Source organism: Saccopteryx leptura, chromosome 3, assembly GCF_036850995.1.
Source record: "Saccopteryx leptura isolate mSacLep1 chromosome 3, mSacLep1_pri_phased_curated, whole genome shotgun sequence".
NCBI classification, from domain to species: Eukaryota; Metazoa; Chordata; class Mammalia; order Chiroptera; family Emballonuridae; genus Saccopteryx; species Saccopteryx leptura.
The window spans coordinates 23,353,256-23,363,282 of record NC_089505.1 but is presented as its reverse complement, the minus strand read 5'-3'; the positions used below and the strand labels follow the sequence as shown (position 1 = coordinate 23,363,282).

The following is a 10,027-nucleotide window of genomic DNA, read 5'->3' as shown; positions in this document are numbered from 1 at the left end:
ACAGGGGGCCAATTCACTGTCCCTCAGACCATTGGAGGGCCGGTCTATAAAAAAAAAACCAACTATGAACAAATCCCTATGCACATTGCACATAACTTATTTTAAAGTAAAAAAACAAAATGGGAACAAATACAATATTTAAAATAAAGAGCAAGTAAATTTAAATCAACAAACTGACCAGTATTTCAATGGGAATTATGCTCCTTTCACTGACCACCAATGAAAGAGGTGCCCTTCCAGAATTGCGGTGGGGGCCAGGTAAATGGCCTCAGGGGGCCGTACGCGGCCCGCGGGCTGTAGTTTGGGGACCCCTGCTCTACACTATAGAGTAGTTCACAGAAAGGCAGAAACAGGGCTGAGAACTCGGAGAGCTTACTGCATGTGAGGAATTTAGAAAATTTCCTTCCCTCACCCCAAATTAACAAGGGGAATTTAAGTAATACTTTTATATCTGATCTTTGAAGCCTTATCTAAGCCAACTGTTTATTAGGGGGTAGCTTTTTGGTTATATATATAATTTGGTTATATATAAAATATATATATTACATAAAATATATTTAAATTTTATATTATATATAATTTAAATTTTAGGTGAATATTTAATAACTTTATATTTACAAATACAAAAATGAAGCCAATTTCATTTTAAGGGAAAAAACCAGTAGCTAGGAATACACTCTACATATAAATATATATGATAAAAAATTGGGATATTTACAATTCTTTTCTGGAGTCAGACTTGGTAAACTATATTTTTCCTAGAAAATTTTCTATTTCAGATTTGTTTAAATAGAATTAACCTAGATGCCCTTATATCATGTTTTGGCATGCAGAAAGTTATTTGAAGTAATTCTTCCTCCCCAGTGTTCCTACATATTTAGAGAAGCCATAGAAAGATAATTAGGAAATATGTAGATTTTCCCTACTTAAAATTTTAGATGAATATTTAATATCTTTATACTCACAAATACAAAAATAAAGTCAATTTCATTTTGAGGGAAAGAACCAGTTGTAAAGAAATACACAATTAACAATGGTTTTAGTGATTGGCTAGTAATTTAGTCATGAGAGGAATAGGAAAGAAATAAATCTAGTTAAACTGTAACCTTGCACCTTCAGCCAAATAAAATGCAGATGAATTATAAGGTAATATGTGCAAGAGATAGGGGGAAGGAAAGACAGAGAACAGATACTGACGCAGCTCGATACATTAACTAAAAATAATTAAAAGCTTGTATAACTTTAAAAATATAGATTACCTTTTATAACCTGGAAGACAGAAATAAGAGATTATTTGTTGCAAAATGTTCAGAAAACAGATTAAGTAGATTTTATTTTTAAAGAAAATAACTCCATGTTTTAAAAAGAAGGAATACTTTGCAAAGAAAGTTTAGACCTGCAGTATTTTACCTACTGGGTCTTATTTTGTGTTTTGGAGAAACGTGGTCTGTTAACGATGATCAGGATAGGCTATCCTTATGGTGGAAACTTCTGTGCTTCTGGGCTTGATTAAAAAGTTTAAAGTAGCCTGACCTGTGGGGGTGCAATGGATCAGTGTTGACCTGGAATGCTGAGGTCGACAGTTCAAAACCCTGGGCTTGCCCCGTCAGGGCACATATGAGAAGCAACTACTACGAGTTGATGTGTCCTGCTCCTCTGCTCCCTTTCTCTAGCTCTCCTCTCTAAAAATCAATAAATAAGATCTTTAAAAGATAGCTCTGGCTTATTATTATTATTTTTTTAATTTTGAACTCTACAGGAAGGTGGGGGAACTTGGAAATATTTCTCTTGGACAGATGTGGGGTTTTTTTTAAAAAAAGTTTATTTATTTGTTGAGTTGTGTGAATTATTCAATAAATAAAAATATTGTGAAATCTACATTAGCAACTTTGAAAGACAACCGGTCACAGAATATTTACATGTAATTTATTTACTCTATTAATCTAGTATTAGAGTTTTTAGAATGTGTCCCAAGGTAATAATCCATATGGTAAAATACTGCATGTATAGTAATTGGCTTAGAATTAATATCTGTAAAAAGTTAGGAAAAAGAGAATAAGAATTTTTAAAAAGCAATTACAAGAAGGTAGATATTTGATCAATTATCTATAAGTACCGTAGTCTGTTGTACATGTGTTAATAAAATTCTTTAAAAGAATATAAAATTTTATTTTATTTTTTATAAATAAATTTTTATTAATTTTAATGGGATGACTTCAATAAATCAGGGTACATATATTCAAAGAAAACATGTCCAGGTTATCTTGTCATTCAATTATGTTGCATACCCATCACCCAAAGTCAGATTGTCCTCCGTCACCTTCTATCTAGTTTTCTTTGTGCCCCTCCCCCTCCCTCTCCCCCTCTCCCTCCTTCCCTCCCCCCCCCCCAACCACCACACTCTTGTCCATGACTCTTAGTCTCGTTTTTATGTCCCACCAATGTATGGAATCATGCAGTTCTTGGTTTTTTCTGATTTACTTATTTCACTCCGTATAATGTTATTAAGATCCCACCATTTTGATGTAAAGGATCCAATGTCATTATTTCTTATGTCTGAATAGTATACCATAGTGTATATGTGCCACATCTTCTTTATCCAGTCTTCTATTTTTTTTACAGTGATTAAAGCCTTCTTGGCCAATACAGCAAGAATCCATAAAAGAGTAGTGTCCTTAACATGTTCACCAAGTCCAAGTTGGCACCAACACCATTCCAAATCCCTGCAAATGCAACCAACCTCAGTTCAGTCTGTTAGGAGCTGTCACAAGGAGCAGGAGTCCAGGAAAAGTCCACATCCAGGAAAAGTCCGCATGGCACTGCAATTGTTGTCACAATTCTGTACTTTGCAGCTCACGTCCAAATCCCAATGACCACTGCTTCTATCTGGTAATGATTCAGGTAGACTGGAAAAGTCATCTGCAGCATGTGTAGAGATGGAGCTTCTGTTCTCCTCTGCCTGGAGAGATGAGACCAGGTTGCTTTTCCCTGGAGCTCTGCAACTGTGGTGTGGTAAAGAGAACCTTGGGATATACTAAGCTGGGTGGCATAGGTAAATTCATAATAGAAGTTGGCAAAAGGGGAAAAGAATATAAAATTTTAAAAATAAGTGAAACTAACCTACAATACCATCAACAACGTATAGCTAAAAATATGAATTTTAAATGTATTTGTAATTAGTCAGATTTAATTAAGGCTAGTTGCTTTTATGTCAGTTAGCATTTAGATTAGTTTACCTGCACCTTATTTATTTAAAATTTCCTAATAAGATATATTTACTCTGTAATAAACATGCAGTTTTTCCTAGAAACCATTTTATACTGGGTGGTATTCCAATTTCAGTCCTTCTCGTCTCTACCAGTTTCTGGAATAAAACTTGAAATTAGAAGCTCATTTCTTTTGAGGTAGATTATTGTTTTTCAATTTTTAATTGTTGCTCCTTGTACAATGCCCAGATGATTTTTCTTTTATAAATTATTAAATGGAAGATAAAAAAATCGATCCATAAAAAGTCAATGATAGCGTCTATAAAGAAAAGAGATAAAAGGGTCTAGAAAGGGCAGGGCAGGTGGCCATTCACAGGCTTAGCTAATTCTGGTATTGGTATGAATTCTAATTCTTCTGAGAAATTATTAGAGATCATATTGTCACTGGTCCTGTAATCCCATGAATTTGCAACTGGAAGTATTAGAGGTGAGATAAGATGCAAAAACAGACATGGTCTGTTTAAAGGTATTTTTAATTCAAATTTAGCCTTCTACACTCATCAAAATGTAAGGATATGAATCATCTTGAAAAAGCTGTGGAGTCAAAGTCTGACAATAAAGACAAATTAGAACAAAATATGACAGCTTCAGATGGGACTGGTGATGCAGAGAAAGGAAATAAATAATTTGCCTCATTATCTTTGTTCTATGATTCTTTCTTTAATATATTGGACCTATTTTCATAAAAAGAAATTGAATAGGCAAAAGAATTTTTAGTTCCAACCTATTTCATCCTTTGTGATTAGAGTTACTACAATCTCATTAGCATACTTTCTATAAACTTAAATTTCAAGAATCCAGCTTTTGACCTGACCTGTGGTGGTGCAGTGGATAAAATGTCGACTGGGATGCTGAGGTCACCAGTTTGAAAACCTGGGCTTGCCCAGTCAAGGCACATATGGGAGTTGATACTTCCTCTCCTCCCCCCTTCTCTCTCTCTCTAAAATGAATAAATAAAGTAAAAAAAAAAAAGATTCCAGAATTCATTTTGTTAAACACTCATTTTCAGTGGCATTTTCAAAGCTAATATCCATAAAACCCATATAAAAATTTATAGGTGTTCTTTTTTTCTTTTAGTAAAATATAAGCCAAACATATGTTTGCAGAATATGTAAGAGGGAAAAGTATTCCCCTGCTGTGTAAGATTTTCGACAGCCTAGGTGTTATAAAGTGAATCACTAAAATGATATATAAAGGCCCTCATAATAGAGAAACCTAAAAGTAATCTTAGATTTCTAACATTACAGGATTTTTCTAAAGGATAATTTATACATGGAAAGATTAAATCTAAATGCAAATAAAATACCAGTAACTGGATTTGCATATTATTTTTTATATATTCAAGGAGGCTTATTGTAAAGAATCAGACTCTTTATTTTTCCACAAATGGCTTTTATAGACCTATAATTCACCTATGTATTTGTATATATTCAACCACTGTTGTTGTTTTTTTGTTGTTTATTTGTTTTTTAACTTCCATTGTTTAGCAGGCACTGTTCATGGTGCTGGAGAAGCATCATGAATGAAATACTTCCTCTTTACTGGGTAATATAAATACAAGAATATTAGTGTTGGTATCAGCATAATCACTGATGCTCTGCTTTTCCTTTGCATACTAGAATTCAATGAAATGTTTTATTTGGAAAAGAGATTCCACCTTATCATAAGAGTTGAAAACATTCTTTTAAGTTTTTCAGGGGGAATCTCAAAAAGATTTCATAGTAGAAATATTTGGTAGTGTGAAAACAGAAATATATGAACATCTTGTACCAAGTATAGTTACTGCCAAATTTTAAGTGTGGGGTGGGAGTTTGGGGACTAATTGAAATAATCTGTTTTATTAGAGAAGCAAACTTTATATCAATCTTATCATATATCAAATCCTCTTCAGGTATGTAAAAAGGAGAGAAATGGAGAAAATGGCTCATGGTTTGGCAAATCTAATAGCAGGATAGTAACAGGGGCTACAGGTGAGTTTGGGTTTAGTCACTGGAATAGAATGCATACTTAAGAAAGTAATCTTTTTGGGCCCTGGCCAGTTGGCTCAGTGGTAGAGCGTCATCCTGACGTGCAGGTGTCCCGGGTTCGATGCCCGGTCAGGGCACACGGGAGAAGCGCCCATCTGCTTCTCCACCCCTCCCCCTCTCCTTCCTCTCTCTGTCTTCCCCTCCCATAGCCAAGGCTCCATTGGAGCAAAGTGGGCCCAGGCACTGAGGATGGCTCTATGACCTCTGCCTCAGGCGATAGAATGGCTCTGGTCGCAACAGAGCGACGCCCCGGGGGGACAGAGCATCGCCCCCTGGTAGGCATGCGGGAGTCTGTCTGACTGCCTCCCTGTTTCCAACTTCAGAAAAATACAAAAAAAGAAGTAATCTTTTTGTAATTACTGGCAAGTAGCAGAAGCAAGAAAAAGTGTCAGACTTCATATCAACACACTGGAGCCCAGAACATAAAAGGTGAGGAGAACTCTTTGAAGCAGAGGGATGTACAATGGTCGTTATGAGGCTGTGTGTGTACGTGTAAATAAAGAAAAGGGAGCTAAGTTCTAAATACGGGTCAGTATGCAACTAAAAGAAAGAAATAGAACGTGGTGAGGAGACGCAGGTGCAATCAAGATTCCCCAGGAGCCACAGCAGGAGAATGGAAATCCTTAGAATGTGCAATAATCTTGCAGTAGAATATGGGTTACAAACTAGACTAAATTACAAATGTTGAAGACAAAACTTGAGGAAAAAGTATTGAATTTTGTGAATTGGCATCAGAGCAGCAAAAGGTATGGCAGATAAAATGGGAAGAGAAAGGAGTTCAGGTGGAGGAAGTGACACAGGCACAGCAAATACCAAAGAGTGTATAGATTATACAATGAAGCATATAATGTTATCTGAATAGTGAAAAATAAACCGATACACACTGTCTCTTGCTCTTAGTATATTCATATACTGTCCAGCTTCTGTAATTTATATACTAGAAATGAGTAGGTTTAATTAGCCAATCAGATGTCATTTAGTTTATGGCAATCTGGACCTATGCATTACTGTACAGTTTAGAAATCTTACTTTTGGGAATTGTATAAATAAGTCATTGCTGTAAAGTGCACTGAAAATTGTTTTGCCACACTTTTTTTAAATAGCAAATGCAGTCTTAATTGATCTATAGAGAAAAACTACTTAGCAAGGTCAGTAACCAGTACAGCTCCTTAATCTGTTAGAGCTGCATCCTGGACAGTGTTCAGGAAGAGGCTAATTTTGTTATTTCACTTTGTCTATGGTATTAGGAAAACAAGGCACAATTATCAGTTTAGATGAAATGAGTGGCTGGCATCCAAACCCTGTCCCCGCATTCCATATTTTTTCTTCAGTTCTTCTACTTTGTTGATGTAAGCTTTAATGGCATTTTCCTTGGAGGTCTCTTTCGGCTCATTCCGGGCATCCCACTTGGCCTTGTTTTTGAGGTCCAACATCCCAGACTGTTCTGTATTTATGTCACCCACAGCTGCTTGTTTGTCGTGCTGTAGATGAACAACATCTCAGGTCTGCTGGCACTTGGTCTTGCACTTACCATCCTCAGCAGCTTTGTCAAACAGCCAGAGACATTCCTGCAGGGTAGGTTGCAAGGATTCTAGGGCGCTCGTGGGGGTGGTAGAGCAAGAACAAGTCTGCCATACTTTCTTTCAATAATGTTGTATCAGAGCATTGGTTTTAGAAAGAACTACTTCTCATCAATCAACTGAAGTATTTGTAATTATTATTATTATTATTATTATTATTATTTGTTTGCTTTATTATCCTTTAATCCAGTCTGCATGTGGTTTTTAAAAGTAAATCCTAGATTCTTCATAATGAAGACTTTCTAGGGTACTCTAGCATTCATTTCTCAATTATTCTGTTGTTACATGACAACACTAATAATTCTTTAACTTTATGATAACTAAATTATGATGCATAATGAAATGTATTCAAGCTTAAACAAATTAAGTCAAATAAAATTCCAGTGTTCTCATCTGAGAAATAGAAATAAACAGGCTTATATAGAATTTTCATTCTTGCTCGGGGAAGAATTATGTTTTATCATGTATTATGCATTCAAGTGAACAAAAAGCAATGCTTTATTATCTGTCACAGAGTCCATCTTGTGAATATCTTTTTTTTCTTTGTATTTTCCAAAGTTAGAAGCAAGGAGGCAGTCAGACAGACTCCCACATGCACCCAACTGGGATCCACCCAGCATGCCCACCAGGGGGCGATGCTGGGCCCATCTGGGCCATTGCTCCATTGTGGCTGGAGCCATTCTAGTGCCTGAGGCGGACACCATGGAGTTGTCCTCAGCATCCCAGCCAACTTTGCTCCAATGGAGCCTTGGTTGCAGGAGGGGAAGAGAGAGAGAGAAAGGAGAGTGGGAAGGGTGGAGAAGCAGATGGGCGCTTCTCCTGTGTGCCCTGACCGAGAATCAAACCTGGGGCTTCCACACACTGGGCCAACGCTCTACGGCTGAGCCAACTGGCCAGGGCCTCATCTTGTGAATATCTTTATTTGAAAACTTTCTCAAATTTACCAACAGATAAGTTAATTAAACTTATTGAATATTTGTAGGGTCTCACGTCTTGAGAGCTTACATTATGCTACTCATCGGAGACATATCAATAAGGAAAATCCTCAACATGTTTACAATCCAATGAGAGAAACAAAATGAGAGTGTTTATCAAGATGCTAATCATTAAAGGGATGCGGCAGATACACTGGGATAATTGAAGAAAAGCTATAACCTCTTTAGATGATGTGGAGATTTTCCCACCTACAGAGACAACCTGAAGGAAGTTGTAAGGGAATAAAGATTTCTTTTTCTTTTTTTAATTTAAACTAGGTTTTATTCCTATTGGGTTTTGCAATAGTATTTTTTTCTTGTTTGTTGAATTTATTGGGGTGACACTGGTTAACAAATTTATACTGGTTTCAGGTGCCCAATTCAACAATATATCATCTGTACAGCTGTGGGAAGAGGTTTGAGGGGCTGGGTGGGGGGAGTAGAGTGACTGAGCAAAAAAGAAAAGAAGAGAAAAACTCATGGACACAACAACGTGGTGATTGCAAGGATGGAGGAAGAGGGGATAGGAGGTAGAGAAGGGTATGGGGCATAAATGGTAATGTGTGGAGACTTGACTTAGTTTGATGAACACACAACTCAAAAGAAAGAAAGTTTTAAGGAGGTAAGACAGTTTTACAGAATAATAAAACCAGTTTTATCATCTGATAGTACAGATACGGCACTTCTGTTATTTTTCTAAGAATAATAAAACTTTGTTTTTGTTTGTTCAGCTGCTGTTTTTATATTTTTTTATCTCAAGGTACTGTTATTTTATTTATTTATATATTTTTTTTACTTTTGACAAGGGGATATACACTAATTATGGTCACAAAACCAGGTGTCAATTTACTATTATACTTTCTTTGAAGGTATGTTCTACCTCTAAAGCACAATTTGACTACATAATGGAATTTAGAAATTTTCCATTTCAATGTTATTCATTTTATGATTTGTGGTTTTGGCTATTTCTTATTCCACAGATGTCAAAAGACACATTGATTAAAACATAAAAACTCTGTCATGGTTAACAAAACTTGAAAAGTATGATATGATATTTGTCAATACTGGGGCTTGAGAGTTAATATCTGTCTTGAGATACTCTAAAGTGTTGATTGAATCATAACTCGATCACATTACATGCCAGAAATAGTTTTTATGACTTCTATAAGCTTGTATTGACTACTTCAAGGCTAGAAACCAAATAAGACTCGTCCCTGCCAGGCTTGCCTGCAAGAGAAATCAATCTTGGATATCATTTTATGAAAGAACAGGAGAAATCTCCAGAAAAAATGACATAGAAATTATTTTTTTTAAATCAATATGTGCTTGAACGTACTTGACCACTGAGAAAGAAACATTCATTATTACTTGTAAGCATAGATTTTGATAATACAGAGAACATATACTATTCTAGTTTTCTGAGAAGGCACTTAGGCATCAAGTACACAAATGAAGTACCACCCTTGTACAAGCCTTAGGTGAAACACGAATTCTTATTGAAATTTGTAAATACTCAAATAATTATGAATAGTAAGAGGACTTAGTTAAAGTACCTTGCATATTTAACTATAGTTCTGAGTAATTTTGTAGAAAAGACAAATCTTTTTATCTATATTTCTATTCTCTGTAGAATTATTATTGTTTTCCTATTATTTTTTAGCTCATACTTATGATTTTTTTTTATATAATTTTATTTTTTTAATGGGGTGACATCAATAAATCAGGATACATATATTCAAAGATAACAAGTCCAGGTTATCTTGTCGTTCAATTATGCTGCATACCCACCACCCAAAGTCAGATTGTCCTCTGTCACCTTCTATCTTGTTTTCTTTGTGCCCCTCCCCACCCCCTATCCCTCTCCCATTCCCCCCTCCCCCCCGTAACCACCACACTCTTATAAATGTCTCCTAGTTTCACCATTATGTCCCACCTACGTATGGAATAATACAGTTCCTGTTTTTTTCTGATTTACTTATTTCGCTTCGTACCATGTTATCAAGATCCCACCATTTTGCTGTAAATGTTCCGATGTCATCATTTCTTATGGCTGAGTAGTATTCCATAGTGTATATGTGCCACATCTTCTTTATCCAGTCATCTATTGATGGGCTTTTTGGTTGTTTCCATGTCCTGGCCACTGTGAACAATGCTGCAATAAACATGGGGCTGCATGTGTC

General features: G+C 35.8%; 1 pseudogene; it reads right to left on the bottom strand.

The window, feature by feature from the left end:
* Positions 1 to 6,558: 6,558 nt before the first annotated feature.
* Positions 6,559 to 6,791, bottom strand: LOC136398136 (acyl-CoA-binding protein pseudogene; annotated as a pseudogene).
* Positions 6,792 to 10,027: the final 3,236 nt, after the last annotated feature.